At 37.6% G+C, this 24,214-nt stretch overlaps 1 non-coding gene across 1 annotated transcript; it reads left to right on the top strand.

Annotated features, from left to right (window-relative positions):
- The first annotated feature begins 12,703 nt into the window (after positions 1-12,703).
- On the top strand, positions 12,704-12,810 carry LOC141681830 (small nucleolar RNA R71). Its single transcript, XR_012559253.1, has one exon. It is a non-coding gene; the product is annotated as a small nucleolar RNA R71 (small nucleolar RNA).
- The last annotated feature ends 11,404 nt before the right edge of the window (positions 12,811-24,214 follow it).

Below are 24,214 nucleotides of genomic sequence, written 5' to 3'. Positions count from 1 at the left end.
CGAGAATTTTCAGAGAAAGTACTAAAATAATGTGAGTTGACCGTTGTCAACAGATAAATAAATAAGGGGGAGTTTTTTTTAAACTATATTCAAAATATTTAAAATACGTCGAGATAATATTTTCGACGATCCGAAATAATTAAAATGATTTTCTAAAACTCAGAAAATATTTAAAATCAATTCTTACTATTTAAATCATATTACATCATTTAATAAATATTTAATAACTAAATAACAATTATTAAATAATTAAACCTTGAATAATTATATTTTGAAAGAATATTTGAAATAATATTCCTCAACTAATTTATAATCAAATAATTAAATTAATCTTTAATAAATATAAATAATCAAGTTTGAAATAAATAATTGTTGAAGAATACTTTTCCTATATTACATGAATATCCGAAATAATATTCATTGTTCGAGTAATTAAATATTGTTGAAGGAATACGATCTTTGGAAAGCGTTTTAAATAAATTTGAGGTATTTATTACTTATTAAGTGGACATCGAGTCCCTTAAAATTAAATAAGTACAAACTTTTAATCATCCAAAACATCTCCAGGATGATTCCCGGATTTATACTTTATAAAAACTGACCGACTCTCGGTCTTACAACTTATACATTACGCTCTACTACAACATTAATATTCTTAAATAAAACACCTTCAGAATGCTTCTCGGTTTTCATCAAATTATACTGACCAATCCTCGGTCTAAAATATACTTCTCATATATACAACGCTACTTTCTAGCGTTATCGAATGAAATTCGGTAAAATTCATATACTAAAATCATTAACACATCGTATGATATTATATACCATAATTCGTAAAATATCATAAGACAACATCATGTATATAGAGTTTATTTGAATACAAAAACAACACAACAGTTTTAAAAGGTAGGGTTTGAAAATTTGCTTGGAGTCCAAGATACGTTTTTCAACTTTCTCTCGTTCCGGGTTTTCTAATCAACAAATATCATAATCTTACTCAATATTCCTAATCCCATCAACGACTTATATTTCTAATAAGTACAATATTTCATAATTTTCAATATCTGACTCACTCGAAATAAGTATCAATCCTTGGTCGCAACTGATGGTCAAAGTGGTCTTCAAGAGTTGACTTTACCGAATATTAATATTACGCGACTCGCATTCTAACATTTTTAATAAATTGAAAAATTAATATTTTAATACGAAACCATATCGAGGATATTCTTGAGTGTTTTGAATATTTATAATAAAAGTTTCATTTCGATAAAATGAACCTAAATAGGTGAAAATCATTTTAAAAGTTCGGTGAACTATCGAGTTTTACTATTCATACCGTTTTCACTAAAACGTTGATTTCTCTCAAACCATTAACTAAATTGATGCACTGTTTTCGCATGCATGATCTTGAAAAAATTTAGAACAGATTATTAAAAAATTGTTTTCAGGTAACAGGGGTAAAAATCACGAAGTGGGAGTTTAATGGCAGTAGGTGTTCTTGGTGATCACTCCTTGGGCGACCTCAGCTCCTATATTTTTATAAAATCGAAAACTTAACATCTTTAGCTGAAATTTTAAAGAGGCCTTAATAACTGTCTAAATAAGTTATTGACAAAGTTTCATGATTTTAAATAATGTTTAAGGGCCTCGATTATATACTCAAAGTCAGCACTAGGTGGCCTCAATTATATACTCAAAGTCAGCACTAGGTAGCAGTTTGGTTTTTTTCGACTACGTTCTATAAAACGAACTTTTCTCCTAATCCATAAATCGTCTCGGCACGATATTTATATGGTTAAAAACTAGAAAATAAGAAATTTACATCCAGATCCAGTGGTTTGTATAAATATTAAATTTAAAGTTTTTATTTATTGCTTAAAACAATCCTAAATATAAACGGACATTACAACAACTATACATGTAACGATTCCCGGTTTTAACTACGTTAATTTCATTGACAATAACTCAAACAACAATTCCTTCATATTTCTCGAAAGATCAGTCCCTAAATTATATGAAATCATCACCAACATCAATTCATAACAATCAACCATCAAAATCTAACTTTTTACAATCGAAATTCAATGAATCAAAATTTACTTAAACATAACTCAAACTAAATCTTATAACTCAAGTAAATCAAAGGGTGGATGATGTTTATACCTTCGTTGAAGCTTGTTAATAATTAATAAAGTCCTAAGATCCTTGATGAAGTCTTGGTATAGCTTTAGGAGCCTTAAACTTCCATAAAAAATCAAGAAAACAAGTTAGTGATTTTCGGATTTACTATTCACCCTCAACTTCAAACATTTTTCTAAATTTGAAAACGTTATGGATGGGCTTAAATTTTGGTACGTAACGTACCCATGATATGAAGGAGGTTTGGTAAAGCTTTGGTGATTTTTGAATGAGTAGAATATGAGTTTTGATTTTTTTCCCTCCTTGTTCTTGAAAATCAGCATTGTGTTCTTGGAGAGAGAGAGAGAGAGAGAGAGAGTTATTTGTCTTGGCTTCCTTTGGAAGTATGGGTGATATTTGTGAATTTGTGATATGTATTGTGCATGTATAAGGTGTTTTCAACAAGATGCTTCCAATTCAAGCCTAGGTCTTAGCTTGCACACCACACTTGACTAGGCATTTTAACTATAAAACATGAATTTTTATTTTAAAGAATGTTGTATTTCACTTAATTCTTAATTTAATTAGCTAGCTTGGATAATTTATTGCTAATTAATTTGCATGGCCTTGGTTCGTTTTTTCTTCGCTTACATATTCGCTTGGTCATTTATTCGTTTTCGTAATAAATCTTCGTTAGCGATACGCAGGGTAAATCCTTTATTCTTTGAAACCTTGTACTTGGATTTTAATTTATAGAATTCTAAATTTTTAATCGTAATGTGATTCTCTTATTTCTCGATAGTCCGTAAGATAAAGTCGTTTTACAAAGTTCATTTTCTATGAAAACGAATGACTTTTATATACACTCATTTGGTACGTATAATCACAATATCAACTCAGAATATTAAATTAAAAACTCGTATATGGTGTGATCGGAATTTTTTTTATTAAACCGGAAGGTTACTATTCATAAAGATCTTTTATTGATGTCAAAAGTTTGGGTTTTTACAGATTCTGTACAAGCTTTTCATTTTTCTAAACCTTCAGAATATGTGAAGAAAAGCTTGTACTGGCTGATTTAGAATCAAGTGATGCAGACAATGCTCCTTTATCATGAAAATTCAAGAATTTAAAAGCTTATTCTACTTCAAGTGTAGTTATATTGCCAACTGATGAGGGCATAACCACTAGTGATGTTGTTCAAAATGGTGATAATGTTTAAATTGGTGATGTTGTTCAAACTGGTTTAAGCCCAAGGCCAAGGAAAGGAAGTTGGTCAAAGCCTACATTGCTCAAAATCTGATGAATATCAAGAAATAAATAGCTGAGGAGACACATGGTGCATTCATTCCACCAATGACAAATACTGATGCTCAGCACCAGTCAAGTGTTGATGCAGCTGAGATAGTTACTGAATCTCCAATGAAGCCTACCGAGAAATTAGTGAGGGAGATCACTCATTAGCAAGTAGAGCAATATGTCAAGAGGCTACAGAAGCAAGGATTATTTCCTGGATCCAGCACACAAGAACCTGTATCTCAAAGGGATACAACAGCTACTGCAAGTACTGATCCCGTCCCACAAGAACATGTAGTTCGAAGTAGTTGTTAGGGCGAAAACACGCGCTAATATTCACGCAAGTATACGCGTTCGCAAGTAATATAGAATATTTTCTAGTTCGTTCCCTCAGAAACTCAGACTAAGTTATTGTCTAATTAAACTCACTCACCAATGTATGATTACTTCTCAATGTTAAGATAATAACACTTAAAATTGTTGATTAAATATTAACTATAATTAACTACTTAATTAACCACTTAACTAACACTTCAATTTATCAATAATAAAACACTCATGAGATCACAACTTCATTATTACTTCCTTCTATAGCCATTGTTATTACCTTTAGCATGTGACAGTGATGATATTAATCGAATAACACGAAACTGACAAAAGCCAACTTTCATTGTACTAATACCATTCTACCAAGCATCCACAATTAAGATAGAAGTTGAATAGTCATCAATTATGTTGAGTTCCTATATGTCTACAGAAATTGACAACACAACAATTTAAGCTCAAGTTATTCCTTTTTTGATTACATAGGGCAAATAAAACTGTTAGAGTTACCCACTAATCATGCACAACGTACATGAACCTATGCTAGCATGGCAAGTTCTAAATCTCAAGATCCACCGTCGCTTCACAAGAGATTAACACCCTATCTTATATGTTCGCGACGCACATAAGACGAATACGCACAACCAATACTAGATATCATGCAATCATCACACACTAAAGTATTAAACAATTAACTAAAGAATTCCATAATAAATCCGTTGCAACCCCATGATCACGATTAGCCCATAATAGAACTTATCGCCATCATGGGTTCATATGAAATCATGACAAACAAACACAAGAAAATAATAACTAAACTGATTATATTAAAACAGAGTACGTCACAAGAGTAAATAAGTCAAAGCAAGAAAACTAGCATCCAACATTACAACGAAACAAGAATCACAAGAAAATATGCTTCCTTTTCGTTGCGGTGTGCTAAATCGGTCTTCTTCCTTATCTCCTTCGCTTCTTGCGTAAAACACAATCTAAAACATAATCCCCTTAATACTCTATGTGAAAACGTCTCAAATCTACCTATATAATAGTCCCATAAAACTCAGATTACATAGAAGTTGGAAGCCAAACAGAAGTAGAAGTCTAAAATAATTTATCTTTTTCCCCGACCCTGCGCGGCCGCTCAGCATAGCTGCGCGGGCGCGCAGGTTGCTGCGCGGCCGCTCAGCATTGCTGCGCGGGCGCGCAGGCCTCTACTGGAAAAAATCCAGGTTTGCTCCGTTTCTTCGCCGTAATCTGCCCATTCCTTTCCTCTCGCAATGGTGAACACATGCCAAGGCTTATTCTTGATGATTCCTCCCCCGAAATGCAACTAATACCCTGAAATGCATAAACACTAGAAAAACGCATCAAATACACAAAATACTTGATTTCAAGACACCAATTTAAGCCATTTTAAGACGTTCTAAGTGGTATAAAATTCCACTTATCACACCCCCAAACTTAAATCGATGCTTGTCCTCAAGCGTCACAGACTCAAAAACAAATAAAAATATGCATGAATGCAATCTATATGAAAATGTAACGATCCCCCTTACTACAATTAACCAACCAAATTGTCACATCTCAACGAATGCAGTTAGACAACTAAAGATCAATAAACTCATGCAAACGGATATACAGCCAGAAACGTGGTGTGTGCAAATGCTTAGCAGATATGCTTCGGAACTAGACCAATTACTATGACTAGACTATCCTCAAGGCAATCCTACGATTATACAAAGAATAAAAATTCTAGGCACAAAGTGATATTCAACACTACAAGAACTCTGGAGCTTACTACGGAATCGTGCTTTTTATTTACAACTCAAATGCTTATTTGACCGTGCAATGAGTGAGGTCCACAAAAGACTTATACAATGGTATCCATGTAACGAGCGTTAGGTTAGCGGATCCCAGACTCTAAAAGCCTTAGATCACTAGGCACAAAGTCCCCTAAGAACTTAATAACTCGAATACCAAAGAGCCCACTCTTGATCAATTATGCAAATTTTTTTTTTCTTTTTTTTTTAATAACTTCTGAGCAAGTGCGTTTCGCTCCATCTTGCTCAACCCTAGACTACTCGCAACATATGCGAGCCGGCTACTAGCCATTTGACGCCTAGCCACAACTAGCAACAACTTCCATATTTTTTTCTCCAATTTTTTTCTTTTTTCATGTCTTTATCACTAAGAACCTATAATCGAATTCTAAGCATAATAAGTAGATTGACCTTGAAAACAACCAAATCATAACAACAATCTAGCCCTTACGCATTCTTTAAGACTTAGTGGACTTACAATTGTTTCTAGCATGCATATCAACCTACACAACTTAATATCACTTTAATGCTATCACTACACTCGCATCAATATCACAATTCAGTCGATAACTTATTGCAAAAGGGATCATGGTAAATGCATGAGCTACATGACATTCATAAAAAAAACTAAATGGCATAAATTATGCAACTATATGAACTAAACTATCATGAATATGCAACTAAATGACACACACACAACACACACACAATATTCCTTAACTACCACCCCCAAACTAAAAATCTTCACTGTCCTCAGTGAAAGTAGTAGAAAGGAACACATGGTATACCTACTCGGAGTCATCATCATCATCACCCTCAGTGGGTGGAGTATCAGGCGGTGGGTATGCAGAGTCCTCACCAAAAACTGGCCACTGGATATCAGCTCCAAGGCCTCGAAAAGCAGTCCCTAACGCAAGGGTGAGCTCCTGAGTAAACCTGCTCTGCGTCTCATACATGGCATCCATCCGCCGTGAAAGCCTCCTATACTGGGCATCACCCATCCCAGCACCCTCCTAAGCTCTCGAAGAACCAGCCTCACCACGCCCTGGCCTAGCCATAGTAGCACCTCGTGCTGGACGCCCTCCTGGAAGACGATAACCCAGCCCATGCTCCTCAGGCTCACCACCGGTCCACTCCTGCATCACATTCAGAGTGCCAGAATCAATCGGAGCTGCTAGCAACTGCAACTGCTCATGAGCCGGCCAGTTCACTCCCACTGCTCGGCATAGCTTCGTAACCGTGGATGCATAAGGGATGTTCATATGCTTTGCTCCCCTCAAAAACTTCAGAATTCCTTGGTAGATAAACTCACTAAGGTCCACATAGTACTCATCATGCAGAATTCCCCACAACAACTGTGCTCTCTCAACTGTGACCTCGTGTGCATGTGAAGAAGGCAAAATATTAGCACATATAAATGCATTCCATGCACGGGCATACCTGTTCATGGCGATCGCCGGAAAGTGACGATACTCATTATTGCCTGGACTGCGGGTCCAAACTGTGCCCGGTCGACAGAGAGTCGCACAAATCAAATCCAAGTCAAAATCCTCAGCAGTCTTTTCATTCCAGTTCTCCTCCTCGGGCTTCCTCTCTCGCTGTCCAATCACACGGCGAATCGCCGCAGGATGATAATCAACCGTCAGCCCACGGACTACAGAAAACCCATTCTTTTCAGCCTTCACGTTCGCGTAGAACTCGCGAACAACGCTCATCGGTACTGCTTTGGGTGACTCACAAAAAGCTATCCACCCCTTCTCTGCAATCATGGGCAACAACTCACCATCCCTCCCTGATGGTAAAAACCCCCTCTCCTTCAGAATCGGCTTCCCCAACAGCCTAGTGTACTCCTCCTCCGCAGCTCTGTCAGTTAACCGAGGCCTTGCAGCAGTACCCCTCGATGAATCAGCAGTAGGAACTGTGCTGCTGCTGTCAATAGTGCGTGCTCTCTTGGGTGCCATTGATTCGTGAATAAAAGTGTGTAAGAACTGATTTTTGATGTTTGTGAGAGGGTTTAAGTATAGGAAGTTTTGTGGGAGATATGTAGGATATGTGTATGTATATATAGGGTGTGGATTAGATTAGGGTTTGGGAATTAAGGGATAAAATGATGGGGTAGTGGGAACAATTCGTGGGTTTATGGGCTAAAACTGTTTTTGTGTTTTTGTTTGTTTTTTTTTTTCTGAACTGTAAAAAATTTTCTGGAACTCGACCCCTGCGCGGCCGCTTAGCATAGCTGCGCGGGCGCGTAGAGGGTCTCTGGAAAAAAAAATTTCAGCCCCTGTTTTCTGATTTTTTTTTCTATTTTTGGATAGGTTATTAACTTCTAAGGGTTCCTGTAGCAACAATTCATGGGTTGCCTCCCACGCAGCGCTTCTTTTTCGTCATTAGCTTGACGTTCCGTACCTTTCTCAAGTAGTCAACAAAATGGCACTAACCACCTCTCGGTTTGCCATGTCCCCATAGTAGTGCTTCAACCGCTGACCGTTAACCTTGAATGCTTGGTCCGAATCATTCTCAAAAATTTCCACCGCTCCATGTGGAAACACAGTTTTGACAATAAAAGGTCCAGACCACCTTGATTTCAACTTCCCAGGAAAAAGTCGGAGCCGAGAGTTGAATAAAAGAACTTGTTGCCCTGGCACAAATAACTGAGGATATAGCTTCCTATCGTGCCACCTCTTCACCTTTTCCTTATACATTTTGTTATTCTCGTACGCTTGAAGTCGAAATTCATCAAGTTCATTAAGCTGAAGCATTCTTTTCTTACCAGCTGCATCTAAATCCAGGTTCAATTTCTTCAATGCCCAGTAGGCCTTATGCTCAAGCTCCGCCGGTAGATGACATCCCTTACCGTACACCAATTGAAACGGTGACATCCCAAGTGGAGTTTTGTATGCTGTTCTGTAAGCCCAAACAACTTCATCGAGCTTTAAAGACCAATCCTTCCTTGACGGACAAACAACCTTCTCTAGAATACGCTTTATCTCTCTGTTAGACACTTCCGCTTGACCATTTGTTTACGGATGATAGGCAGTAGCTACTCGATGATTCACATTATAACGCTGCATCATAGAAGTGAACTTACGGTTGCAAAAATGCGATCCTTCATCACTTATGATTACCCGAGGTGTTCCAAACCTTGTGAAAATTTGCTTATGAAGAAAATTTAGCACTGCCTTTGCATCATTTGTCGGTAAAGCTTTAACTTCGACCCATTTTGAGACATAATCGACTGCCAGCAAGATGTACTGATTATTGCAAGACGCGATAAAAGGCCCCATGAAATCGATTCCCCACACATCAAAGACCTCGACTTCAAGCATCACATTTAATGGCATCTCATCCTTCCTTGACAAATTTCCCACTCTTTGGCAACGATCACACCTTAAACAAACTGATGAACATCCTTGAACAAAGTAGGCCAGAAAAAACCTGCTTGCAGAATACGAGCTGCCGTCTTCTCACCTCCATAGTGTCCACCATAAACCGTGGAATGGCAGTCTCGTAATATCCCCTCCGTCTCACAGAACGGGATACATCTCCTGATGATCTGGTCAGCTCCCTGTCTAAACAAATATGGTTCATCCCACATATATCACTTCATCTCATGCAGAAACTTCTTCTTTTGAGCGGATGTCAAATTAAGAGGCATTATATTGCTGACGAGATAGTTTACAATATCTGCAAACCATGGTTCTTCCTACTGAATTGCAAACAACTGCTCATCCGGAAAAGATTCATTGATTAACATCCTATCTTGTGAAGTAGAATCGGGAATCTCCAACCTAGAGAGATGGTCAGCTACTTGATTCTCAGTACCTTTTCTATCTTTGATCTCTAACTCAAATTCCTGAAGTAAAAGCACCCAACAAATGAGTCTCGGCTTCGAATCCTTCTTAGAAACCAGATAGCGAATAGCTGCATGATCAGTGAATACTGTTACTTTCGTACCAAGCAGATAAGATCGAAATTTCTCAAAGCCAAAGACTATAGCCAAAAGCTCCTTCTCAGTAGTGGTGTAGTTCAATTGGGCACCATTTAAAGTTTTACTCGCATAGTAGACCACATGGAAGAGATTTTTCTTGCGCTGTCCCAGAACTGCACCTACCGCATAATCACTCGCATCACACATCATCTCAAACGGTTCTGTCCAATCTGGTACTGTAATAACTGGTGCAGTGATCAAACTCTTCTTGAGAGTCTCGAATGCTGCCAAACATTCATCATCAAATTTGAACGACACATCTTTCTCAAGGAAATTGCACAACGACTTAGATATCTTTGAAAAGTCCTTGATGAATCACCGATAAAAACCCGCATGACCAAGAAAACTACGGATTCCTTTCACAGAATTAGGTGGGGGAAGATTTTCAATGACTCCCACCTTGGCCTTGTCCACCTCCAGACCCTTGCTAGAGACCTTATGCCCAAGGATAATGCCTTCACGCACCATAAAATGACATTTCTCCCAATTAAGCACCAAATTAGTTTCCACGCATCTTTTGAGTACGGCGCGCAGATTATTCAAACATTCATCATATGAGTGTCCAAAGACAGAGAAGTCATCCATGAACACTTCGACGTTATTTCCAATCATGTCAGAGAATATAGCCATCATACATCTCTGAAAAGTGGCCGGGGCGCCACATAACCCAAACGAAACTCTGCAAAAAGCAAATGTGCCAAATGGACAAGTGAAGGTAGTCTTTTCCTGATCCTCTGGTGCAATACAAATCTGATTATACCCGGAATAACCATCCAGAAGACAAAAATACTCATGACCCGCCAATCTGTCAAGCATTTGATCAATAAATGGAAGGGGGAAGTGATCCTTCCTTGTGGCTTTGTTCAATTTTCTATAATCCATGCATACTCTCCATCCTATAACTGTTCGAGTAGGAATGAGCTCATTCTTTTCATTTGCGACCACAGTGATACCTCCCTTCTTAGGTACACATTGTACGGGGCTCACCCACGAGCTGTCAGAAATAGGATAAATGATGCCTGTATCTAGCCATTTCAGAATTTCTTTCTTCACCACCTCCTTCATGATGAGATTCAGTCTTCGCTGCTGTTCCACAGTTGGCTTACTACCTTCCTCTAGCAGAATTTTATGCATACAATATGAAGGACTTATCCCCTTGATGTCTGCTATGGTCCATCCTATAGCCGATTTGAATTCTCTCAAAATCCTTAAGAGCTTGTCTTCCTCACTACCTGAAAGGTCAGATGAAATAATAACAGGTAACGTAGATGAATCACCTAAAAAAGCATACCTCAAGTGTTCAGGTAATGGTTTGAGCTCCAAGGTAGGTGCTTCCTCTATTGATGGTTTGAGCTTCCCTTCAGCATTCTTAAGGTCAGAAGTACCAAGAGATTCAAATGGTATGTCCAGCTTTCGCTTCCATGGAGAAACGTTCAGATATTGTAATTGCTCGTTGCTATCTTCATCATCGCTGTCAAAATCCCTCACTAAGGCCTTTTCCAATGCATCAGACATTAGCATGTGATCGAGTTCCGAAGTAACCGCAGTATCAATCACATCCACTTTTAAGCACTCCTCATCTTCTGTAGGGAATTTCATTGCCTTGAATACATTGAAGGTCACATCCTGATCTTGGACCCGCATAGTAAGTTCACCTTTTTGCACATCTATCAAGGTACGGCCAGTAGCCAAGAAAGGCCTTCCCAAGATTATGGGAATCTTCTTATCTTCCTCAAAATCCAGAATAACAAAATCTGCAGGAAAGAAGAGCTTATCCACCTTGACGAGCACATCCTCAACTATGCCCCTTGGGTAAGTAATGGAACAGTCAGCCAATTGTAGTGACATGTACGTGGGTTTTGGATCAGGCAGATCCAGTTTTTTAAAGATCGACAACGGCATCAGATTAATGCTTGCTCCCAAATCACAAAGGCACTTGTCAAAAGTTAGATTGCCAATGGTGCAAGGAATGGTGAAGCTTCCTGGATCTTTCAGTTTTGGTGGTAACTTTTGCTGCAGAACAGCGCTGCATTCTTCCGTGAGAGCAACAGTTTCAAGGTCATCCAGTTTCACCTTCCTTGCAAGAATAGTCTTCATAAACTTTGCATAACTAGGCATTTGTTCCAGAGCCTCAGCGAAAGGTATATTGATGTGAAGTTTCTTGAACACCTCCAGAAACTTCCCGAACTGTCTATCCAGCTTTTGTTGCTGCAATCTCTTAGGAAAATGTGGTGGAGGATAGAGCTGTTTCTCCCCTGTATTAGCCTCAGGCAGAGTGTGTTCAACAGTAGTCTTCCTTGGTTCCGCCGCTTTCTCCTTTTGCTTAGATTCTTCATCTCTAACTTCAGCTTCTACTTCCTTTGCCTTTTCAGTATCAGCCACTTTTCCAGACCTTAAGGTAATAGCCTTAACTTGCTCTTTAGCTTCCTTCCTGCCTGGTACTTCCGTGTCACTGGGAAGAGTGCCAGGTTGACGATTGAGCACTGCATTGGCTAATTGACCGATTTGATTTTCCAAGGTCTTGATAGAAACCGCCTGACTCTTGCACAACAACTTAAGTTCCCCAAAATCAGCACTAGTGGGTGCAGCTGTACTTCCCTGTTGAGGATATGATTGCCTTGTAGCATACTGTTGTGGTTGCTAGAATCCAGGTGGGTTAAACTATTTACTCACTCCTTGCTGATATGGTGGCTGAATAGCATTCTGATTATTCCCCCAGTTGAAATTTGGATGATTTCTGTTGTTAGGATGATAGGTCGCTGGCACAGGCTGCTGTTGTCGCTGATAATTATTCACATACTGAACAGATTCGTTTACAAGAGAACACTGATCCGTAGCATGAGAACCTGCACAAAGCTCACAAACCATAGCTATTTGATTAACTCCATACATAGCCAGAGAATCAACCTTCATTGATAGCGCTTGGAGCTGGGCTGCGATAGCGGTGGCTGCATCAACTTCCAGAATACCCGCTACCTTGCCTGACGTCATCCTCTGAGTTGGGTTTTGATGCTCATTTGCAGCCATCGTCTATATAAGATTATACGCCTCAGTATAGCTTTTAGCCCATAAGGCGCCTCCAGCTGCTGCATCGAGCATGGGCCGAGATTGGGCCCCCAAACTATTATAGAAACCAGTGATCACCATCCAATCCGGCATTCCATGATGTGGACATTTTCTCAACATTTCCTTGTAGCGTTCCCAAGCCTCGCACATAGATTCTGTAGGTTGCTGCGCAAACTGAATAAGAGCACTCCTCATAGCAGCAGTCTTTGCCATTGGATAAAACTTCACCAGAAACTTTTGCGCAAGATCTTGCCATGTAGTGATGGACCCAGCTGGTTCAGAATGTAACCAGTCTTTAGCCTTATCCCTCAGTGAGAATGGGAAAAGCCTCAACTTGATAGCCTCATCAGTCACGCCATTATACTTAAAAGTGCTGCAGATCTCGACAAAATTCCTTATGTGCATGTTGGGGTCTTCAGTTGCCGCTCCTCCAAAAGAAACAGAATTCTGCACCATCTGAATAGTGCCCGGCTTGATTTCAAAGGTGTTAGCTTGAATAGCCGGATGAAGGATGCTTGACTGAATGTCATCAATTTTAGGCCGAGAAAAATCCATAAGAGCTGGATCAGCTTGAACAATACGATCTCCCATGTTTACTGGTTCTTTCTGCTCAGTTCCTGAATCCTGAATCCTCAAAATCTAACTTCTCCGGAATATCAAGAACTTCGTCTATCTCCTCAGCTATATCTAAAGTCCTCTTGCGAGCACGAGAACGAGTTTGCATAAACGCTTGCTAAAGTACCTGAAACACAACCGAAAAGAGTAAGTAACTACTACGTCCTAATCACTGAGTCCTAATGACCAATGATGGTAAGTACATAAACTAAACATATACGCCGAGTCCCCGGCAGCGGCGCCAAAAACTTGTTAGGGCGAAAACACGCGCTAATATTCACGCAAGTATACGCGTTCGCAAGTAATATAGAATATTTTCTAGTTCGTTCCCTCAAAGACTCAGACTAAGTTATTGTCTAATTAAACTCACTCACCAATGTATGATTACTTTTCAATGTTAAGATAATAACACTTAAAATTGTTGATTAAATATTAACTATAATTAACTACTTAATTAACCACTTAACTAACACTTCAATTTATCAATAATAAAACACTCATGAGATCACAACTTCATTATTACTTCCTTCTATAGCCATTGTTATTACCTTTAGCATGTGACAGTGATGATATTAATCGAATAATACGAAACTGACAAAAGCCAACTTTCATTGTACTAATACCATTCTACCAAGCATCCACAATTAAGATAGAAGTTGAATAGTCATCAATTATGTTGAGTTCCTATATGTCTACAGAAATTGAAAACACAACGATTTAAGCTCAAGTTATTCCTTTTTTGATTACATAGGGCAAATAAAACTGTTAGAGTTACCCACTAATCATGCACAACGTACATGAACCTATGCTAGCATGGCAAGTTCTAAATCTCAAGATCCACCGTCGCTTCACAAGAGATTAACACCCTATCTTATATGTTCGCGACGCACATAAGACGAATACGCACAACCAATACTAGATATCATGCAATCATCACACACTAAAGTATTAAACAATTAACTAAAGAATTCCATAATAAATCCGTTGCAACCCCATGATCACGATTAGCCCATAATAGAACTTATCGCCATCATGGGTTCATATGAAATCATGACAAACAAACACAAGAAAATAATAACTAAACTAATTATATTAAAACAGAGTACGTCACAAGAGTAAATAAGTCAAAGCAAGAAAACTAGCATCCAACGTTACAACGAAACAAGAATCACAAGAAAATATGCTTCCTCTTCATTGCGGTGTGCTAAATCGGTCTTCTTCCTTATCTCATTCGCTTCTTGCGTAAAACACAATCTAAAACATAATCCCCTTAATACTCTCTGTGAAAACGTCTCAAATCTACCTATATAATAGTCCCATAAAACTCAGATTACATAGAAGTTGGAAGCCGAACAGAAGTAGAAGTCTAAAATAATTTATCTTTTTCCCCGACCCTGCGCGGCCGCTCAGCATAGCTGCGCGGGCGCGCAGGTTGCTGCGCGGCCGCTCAGCATTGCTGCGCGGGCGCGCAGGCCTCTACTGGAAAAAATCCAGGTTTGCTCCGTTTCTTCGCCGTAATCTGCCCATTCCTTTCCTCTCGCAATGGTGAACACATGCCAAGGCTTATTCTTGATGATTCCTCCCCCGAAATGCAAGTAATACCCTGAAATGCATAAACACTAGAAAAACGCATCAAATACACAAAATACTTGATTTCAAGACTACCAATTTAAGCCATTTTAAGACGTTCTAAGTGGTATAAAATTCCACTTATCAGTAGTGCAACAAGGTATGGCCATTACGAGTTTCTAGTGATGTCGTTTGGATTGACGAATGCACCCGCGGCTTTTATGGATTTGATGAATAGGGTATACAAGGAGTATCTGGATAAGTTTGTTATTGTATTTATTGATGACATCCTCATATATTCGAAGAATTCAGAAGATCACACAATGCATCTGCAGATTGCCCTTCAAAAGTTAAGAGAAAAGCAATTGTATGCTAAGTTTTCTAAGTGTACAATTGTATACCCTTAAGTCTTACCTTGTCCTGAATAATAAAGTGTCATACCTTGTTCTGAATGCAGTCTTAGGGATATCCTCGGGCTTTATCTTCAATTGGTGGTAGCCAGATCTTAAGTCAATCTTTGAAAAGTAACATGCTCCCTTAAGCTGATCAAACAAATCATCGATTCGCGGTAAAGGATACCTATTATTTATCGTCAACTTGTTCAGCTCTCTGTAATCAATACTGTTAGGTCACACACACTGTAGAGGGGGTGAATACAGTGTATAATACAATCAAATCGAACTTTAAAATCTTAAGTAACAGAAAACAAACTTTATTGAAATAATAAACTCTGTTACAGTATGGAACTGTTACCTCTCAGTGATGAACAAATATCACGAGAGCTGCTAGGGTTACAATGAATAATCTTCTCGAATATGATAACACTTATATTGTAAACCCTATGTCTGTGTTTATATACTACACAGTTACAAGATAATCGCTAATTGATATGGAATATAATTCTGCTTCCTAAAATATATCAATCAGATATCTTTTCTTCTAAGTATTCCATTCTTCATGGAACTCCTTCTTCATGAATATCTCTTCTTATGTTTATCTTGATCTTCTTTCCTTTAATCAGCTACTGTCCTTATCTGATCGTCCTTCAGCACTTAAGTTCTGATATCTAACTTCTGATGATTATCTCTTGATAATATAAGTACTGATATCCTTAAGTCCTGACTTCCAGTATAAGTACTGATCAACGGTTAAGTACTGATTTGTCCTGTTAAGTAAGATCTGAAATCTAAACATAAATTATATTAGCCATGACATTATCAAATATATCTAACAATCTCCCCCAACTTGTAAATTAGCATAATATACAAGTTTAACAGATATTTGATGATGTCAAAAACATTAAGTATAAATGCATGAGAATTAGACTAGATAACTACAACTTACAGTCCTTAAAGCTTTACCAATATTCAACTTCTGATAACAACTTCAGTCTGTACAAATATCAGAATTTAAGCAGTTATAGATCTTCGACTTGGCTTCATCATCTGATCTCTCTGATGTCAGGAGTTGTTCTGAGATAATTCTTCAACAAACATCTCTCAGCATATCTAAGTTCATCAATCATTCTCCTTTTGGCATCTTTAAGCTCTACAGTATCTTCACCAATTTGAAAGATTGCAGCTCTGAGATCATTGATCTTTGCTTTTCTTATATCCTGATCCAGTCTGATCAAATAAGCTTTATCAGACTCAAGATTGAATTCAACAGCCCTGTACCCCAGAAAGGTAGTTATAATCTTAGCAGTGTTGGGCTTCATTTCAACTATATCACCATTGTGATCTCTGTACTTTGGAACGTATGTGCTGTCAGACTTAACAGAATAAAGCCTTTTCTGTCTCTGAATCTGTTCTTTCAAATAGTTTGCAGCAGTTCCTGTTATTCTGTCATCCACTTGAAGTAAGAATAGTACATGCTCCAATTCTTCAAAATACTTCAATGGTATGGCATTTTGTCTTATATGATAAACCCTACCATCTGTCATGAAATACAACAAGATGTATTCTTTCAAGTAGGTATGGTAAACCATCTGTACAGATTCTAGTTGATTCAATCTCTCAGGAGTTGCTCCAATACCTGGTTCTTTCAAGGAAGTTGGATCATTGGTAGTGTTATGTATTCTTCTTTCATCAGCACTTCCCAATCCAGTTTTATCTCTTGCTTCCTTTCCAGTAACTACTCTTGCTTCAAAACCACTTGCAGTAGTCTTCAAAGGTTGAGTCTGTTTTGCTTTAGTGAATCCTGGTAAGAGTGTGTTTAGTCTATCTTCTGATATCAAGTTAACTTGAGCTATGTCAGAGGTTACTTGCTTCTTCTGAATATCAGAACTCACAATTTCTTGACTCTGAACAACTTGAGCCATGTCAGAGGTTGTTTTAAGAATTTTTCTTGAAGTCAGAGCAAGATTATCCTTTTCATCAGTAATTTCTTCATCCTCAGGAGGCACATAAACCTTGATAGGTTCACCAACCTTTTCTTTACCCTTGGATCTTGGATCTATCTGCGGTTGTGATCTAGCCAATGTTGCTTCAGTATGTGTCCTTTCTTTGATCACAATGCCTTTGAGTTTTGGAAGTGGCTTTTTACCAGAAGCTTCAGATTTAGATGTGACTTTCTCTGATTTAAGCCTGGCTTCTTCTTCCATTAAACTTTCCAAGTCCATTCCTGGATTTTCCTGAAGAAATAACTGTCTTGACATTTCCTCATCAAGATCTAAACCAGCAGCAGAACTTATTCTTTTCCCAGTATCAGAACTTGTCCTGTGACTTGTGATTTTAGCTTTTCTTGATGTGAATCTTCTACCTTGACTATGACCTCTACCCATTCCAGGGTTTCCTTGATCATCTTTTTCATCATCCTTCCCTGTCAGTGTCTTGTCAGTCTTGCATTTGGACTTAATTACTTTCTCCCCCTTTTTGGCATCCGCAGGTAGTAGAAGAGAGATAAGCAATTCCACTGAGGATTGGATTTCAGTCAGTTGTGATTGCTGAGAAGCTTGATTTTTCAGAATATCATCAATCTGAGCTTGTTGATGATCTTGAGTCTTCTCAATATAAGCAATCCTGTCAAAGGTAGGTTGGAAGAACTTTTTCTTATCAATTTTCCAAACTTGTTCCTGTTTGATAAATTCTTCCTGAATCTTGTGTAGCTCTGCATGAGTAGTTGAGTGAAGACCTTGTAGATGTTTAGTACTCAATGTAGTGACTCTAAGCTGGGTTTTGAAATCATCAGAATTTAACATTTCATCAGCTTTAGTCAAGTGCTCCGCAAGATGCTTTTCAGTTGGAACACATGAAACTGAGTTCCATTCCTTAGTCCACTCCTGTCCTGCAGGAGTTTCACTCCAAGGTACTGGTGCTTCTCTGGTAAAAAACTTCTTAACCAGTTCAGACTTTAGAATAGTCTGTTGAGGAGCATGTCCTGAAGGACCTGCTGCATCAGCATCTGCAGTTGGAGCAGCATCACCAGTATCTCCATCATTTGCAGCATCAGAACTTAAAGAATCAGTATCTTCTGCTAAAACAACAGTGTGAGTAGCAATGGAGGCTTCAGCATCCTCTAATTGCTGATCTGGTTCTAAGTTCTGATCAACAGTGTGGCGCCCTCCAAACCCGGGTCAGAAGTTTGGGGTCCATACACACACCTTAATTATAACCTGCTTATAACAATAATAAAGATAATAATAATATATGCAATGACCCTACTTACCAACCACCACGGACCGCAACAGGTTAAAGTATGCACACAAGCTAAACACACTAATATATTACAAACCGTTCAAATCCCAACTATTTCAAATTCAAGCTGAGTATTAAACATTATTACAAACTTTTACAAACTTAAATTATTCCAAAAGAAGCCTACTAGCTCAGCTTTCTCAACCTGAACCCCTAGCTCTCGCGCTGGACTGGGGATCCTCTTTACCAACTGGTTTCTTTTTAACTGGAAAGAATATAAACAACATCGCACAAATGAGCTAACTAGCTCAGCAAGTCACAATGACAAAACTGAGAATAATGATCATCAGGTGAATATGGTTATGATATCAAGTGAACAATGGATTATGATTTAGAATTGGATATTATACTTTTAATTTAAAACCAAGGTTAGGCTGCTGATCAGTCACGCACTAACCCCGAGCAAGGCATACAGCATTGCTCTAACTACTGGATCCAAGGCACACATTGGCCTAACTTGACCATTATATGGTCTGACCACGAATCTGGTCCAAAATTTTATAAAAACAATCCAATTCTAACATAATAACAGAATATGCAATAATAAACAATAACCGAAATTATTAACAACAATAAATGTTTAACAATGAAAGGGTTTCAATCCTTGTAAGGATCAACAAGGTACTTTCAAAGCTTGAATGCTGGGTAATGAAAGAATTGGATAACAAAGGAAACAACATTTCAGGGTTTCAAGGATTTGGTCTTTCAAAGCATAAGATATCATGGATTGAGTATATAATAATCCAGTTCAGTGTCTGGTATTTAGTTTGTATGTATTTGTGGAGTAGTATCGTAGATTTGTGGTTCGTGTTTCGGTATACAATAATCAATGGCTTAGAAAGAATATGGTTCATAGCTCAAGAACAATAACTGAAATCAGGATTTAGGTTTCCGTGCTTCAAAGCACTTGCAATGTCAACAGGACTATCAAGAATTACAATATCTCGAGAAAGTTCAGAACACTTGCCTGATATTAGCTTACTATCCTGCACTTGCTTTCAATCACAATCGTCTTACTCCTCAACTACCTGTTTCCCTTTCCTACGCCTTGCCTCTTCTGCTCACATATCATAAGCATCTATCAATCATCAACTCATAGGATTCTATTCAACACATACTTCTATCTACCCTTCGTTTTACCCAAATCCGATTAACGGATTGAAATCTATGCAATAACCAAGTAAACACCGAATATATAGACCGATAGTCAAACAACAGGTCACATATAACACATAATACATCACGTAATCAATGACATATCATCTATAAAGAAGTCTCGGGTCATAAATATGCTTTCGGGTATTTAAAATGATTTTTAAAATATTTTTCGGAATTAAAACGGGTCGTTGGATCAATTTCGGGTTAATAAACAGGGTTCGGTTGGCCCATTCTGGCTCCGAAATAATTTTAGAATAATTATCGAGCCTTGGAAATAATTTAGAATAATATTTTAAAGCTCGAAACTATTTTTCAGAATTTTTAAATCATTTTTAAATAATTAAATCTAATTAAATAACTAATTAAAATCAATTAATAATTAATTAAATCAATTAATCAATTAATTTTTGAATTAATTGACTAATTAATCAATTAAAAATTAACTGAAATTAATTAACTAATTAATTCAGATTTATTTGTGAATTAAAAATAATTTTCGGAATTAAAATAATAATTTTTAGAATTTTCAGAAATTAAAAACGAATTTTTATAATAAAAATAAATAGGAAATATGATTTTTAAATATTTTTAAAACAGAAATCCAATTTTTGCAAAGTCTGGAAACTACAGGGACCAAACTGCATCGTTTTCAAAACTATAGGTACTAAACTGTAATTTTCCAGGGGGTCGCCGGAAAATAGTCGGGTTCGCCAGAGAACACGTTCCCGGCGTCCTCACCCCACCAACACCTCCAGATCACATCTACACCACATCAGGAACACAACCATGCAATCAATTCATCCTAACAATCCCTGAGTTGGCCGGAATTTGGCCGTGAAATTTTCCAGTTTCCGGCGAACATCGGAAAACTTCAAAACACAACTCCCTTCTCTACATACCTCGTTGGTTCATGAAACTTATACGACTAGATTGCAAATTTCACAGAGAACACAACCCACTATAACACAACATCAATCTATCACAGAGTAAGAAACCCCAAAATTTCAATTAAGAACATTCATACGGGTTATAAACCCTAATTTTGAAATTCGAAAATTAAACTAAAATTTGAACATGTTATTGAACTCCAAATCAGACGTATGACATATGAAAATCATCAGGAAAACAATCTCTACAACATGCAATCATCAAATCATACAAACAATCATTCGAACAAAAATTCATATTTTTAATAAAATAAATTCGAAAATAAATAAATTTTTAGAAAAATAACCTTGATTTCTGCAGTGAAACAAAGCTCAGAATCTGATAGAACACCTCAAATCCTTCATTTTGGTTACTCAAGCTTTAAAAACAGAGATCGGTAACGCCTTCGTTTTGCTGTTTGATTCTTAGAACAGTTTATGTAATTAGGGTTTTTCTCTGAAAATTATATAATTAACTATCTGCAAATGATTTTGATACGAAATAAAATACGGTAAAAGGCTATTTATAATTACGGAAAATTTGTATCCCGTTGGATCATTCCGGATATAAAACAGTACGTTTATCTGTAAAAACTGATCCAAACGGTATCGGTTTTCGGGATAATTATCCAAATCAGTACAATTTGTACTGCAGTCTTGGTCTCAGCGCCTGGTTACACGTATTACGAAGTGATAATTGGGATAGTTTAATAAAAAGCTCCCGTTTATCAAAAATACGGGTTTTATTGATTTACCGAAACGAATATTGTATCGAAAATGTTGCGCCGGGACCCGCGCAGGACAAACCGTACGCCGTATCGAAAAAGTCGAAACATGGAATATGCTCGAAATATTACAATTAGGTTAGGAAGGAGTTCTCGGAAGAGTTTCGGGTTCCAAAAACGTAACAACGGTTGACGTCGGTTGGTTCCCGTTTTTATAAAATAGATTTTAATTACCCAGAAAAAGATTTTAGAAATTTCATATGATTCTTATAAATCCATAAATCAACATAAAAATAATTAGGAAGATATAACAATTATCTATATTTTATTTTGGACATATAAAAATTAAAATACTCAATTAATATTATGTTTTGAATATTCAAGTACAGATAACACTTAACAATTAACTCACAGAATAGATACTGGGCACACATAATAATATCAAAAATAATTACACGATATATCCCGGATATTACATCCTTCCCCCCTTAAAAGGATTCTGTCCTCAGAATCTCCTAAGAAAACAAATGAGGGTACTTTTCTGTCATATCACTTTCTAATTCCCAGGTTGACTCTTCAACCTTTGGGTTTCTCCACAATACTCTTACTAACTTTACCACTTTATTTCTCAATACTTTCTCTCTTGCCTCTAGAATCTCTATCGGACTCTCTATATATGATAAATCTGCCTGAAGCTCTATTGGCTCATATTCTATTACATGCCTGGAGTCTGGATTATATTTCTTAAGCATCGATACATGAAAAACATTGTGAATGTGCTCCATGTGCGGAGGTAACGCCAATTCGTAAGCTACTTTGCCAACGCGCTTTAGGATCTCAAAAGGTCCGACATATCTTGGGCTTAGCTTCCCTTTCTTTCCAAACCTCGTTAGTCCTTTCCATGGTGATACTTTCAATAATACCAAGCTTCCTTCTTCAAATTCCATGTCTTTCCTTGATTGGTCTGCATATTTCCTCTGACGATTTTGAGCGGCTATTAATCTTTTCTGGATAAGTTCAACAACTTCCTTTGTCTGCTGTACCAGTTTAGGTCCAAGTATCTTGCGTTCTCCTACTTCGTCCCAATATATTGGAGATCTACATTTGCGTCCATAAAGGGCTTCATAGGGTGGCATTCCAATGCTGGCATGATAACTGTTGTTGTAAGCAAACTCTACCAGGGGTAAATGTTCGTCCCAACTTCCTTTGAAATCAATAGCACAAACACGTAACATATCCTCGATTGTCTGGATCGTTCTTTCACTTTGGCCATCCGTTTGGGGGTGATAAGCTGTACTCATATTCAGTCTTGTTCCCAAACATTCTTGAAAACTCTTCCAGAATCTTGAATTAAACCTTGGATCTCGATCAGATACGATAGACACTGGAACTCCATGACGAACTACAATTTCTTTTAGGTACATATGGACCAACTTGTCGAGCAAAAATCTTTCATTTATAGGCAAAAAAATGAGCTGACTTGGTAAGTCTATCCATTATAACCCAAATGGCATCATGATTAGCCCTTGTCCTTGGTAATCCAACTATGAAATCCATGGTTATATGTTCCCACTTCCACTCTGGAATCTCCAATGGCTGTAGCAATCCGCTTGGTCTTTGATGCTCTGCTTTAACTCTCTGATAGGTATAACATTTGCTAACCCATTCCGCAATTTCCCTCTTCATATCTGGCCACCAATAATTCTTTTTTAAATCTCTGTACATTTTGGTACTCCCTGGATGGATGGAATATCTTGAACTATGTGCTTCTTGTAAAATTTCATTCTTTAACTCCGTCACTGGTGGAATCCAGATTCTAGATGAAAATCTCAAAATGCCTTGATCATCCTTCTGCGTGCATAATTCTTCACCTACCAAATGATTTATATCTTGATCCATTACATCTTTCTGACATTTATTTATTTTCTCCAACAACTCTGGCTGGAAAGTCATACTGTACACTTTCGCTTCCTCAGGTTCGCAAACTCTAATTTCCAATTCCAATTTCTGAAATTCCTTATATATATCTTCAGGTACTGATAACTCATTTAACTTTTCCTTCCGACTTAATGCGTCTGCCACCACGTTCGCCTTACCGGGATGATAATTAATCGAGCAATCATAATCCTTGATCAATTCTAACCATCTCCTTTGCCTCATATTAAGGTCCTTCTGGGTAAATATATATTTCAAACTTTTGTGATCCGTGAAAATCTCACACTTTTCTCCATACAAATAATGTCTCCAAATCTTCAAAGCAAAAACTATAGCTGCTAGCTCCAAGTCATGAGTAGGATACTCTTGTTCATGTGGTTTCAATTGCCTTGACGCATACGCAATCACCTTGTCGTGCTGTATAAGAACACATCCTAATCCTTTGTAGGAAGCATCGCTATAAATTACGAAATTCCCTTGATCGTCTGGAAGTGACAAAACAGGTGTTGTGATTAATCTCCGCTTCAATTCCTGAAAACTTTCTTCGCACTTGTCATTCCATATAAACTTTTCATTCTTTCGTGTAAGCTTTGTTAATGGTGTGGCAATCCTTGAGAAATTCTGAACGAATTGTTGATAATATCCTGCCAATCCCAAGAAACTTCTTACCTCAGTGGGTGTTCTCGGTCTCTCCCAATTCGTAATTGCTTCGATCTTTGCCGGGTCCACTTTGATCCCTTCGTTACTGACTATGTGTCCTAAGAACTGAACTTCCTGTAGCCAAAACTCACACTTCGACAATTTAGCATATAACTTCTTTTTCCTTAAAATCTCCAAAGCTGTCCTTAAATGTTCCGCATGATCCTCCTCCGTCTTTGAATAGATCAAAATATCGTCTATAAATATTATAACGAACTTGTCCAAATATTCCTTGAAAATTCTGTTCATCAGGTCCATAAACGCTGCCGGGGCATTGGTC

Source organism: Apium graveolens, chromosome 8 (assembly GCF_009905375.1).
Source record: "Apium graveolens cultivar Ventura chromosome 8, ASM990537v1, whole genome shotgun sequence".
Classification (NCBI taxonomy): domain Eukaryota; kingdom Viridiplantae; phylum Streptophyta; class Magnoliopsida; order Apiales; family Apiaceae; genus Apium; species Apium graveolens.
This window is presented reverse-complemented; position numbering and strand designations above follow the sequence as displayed.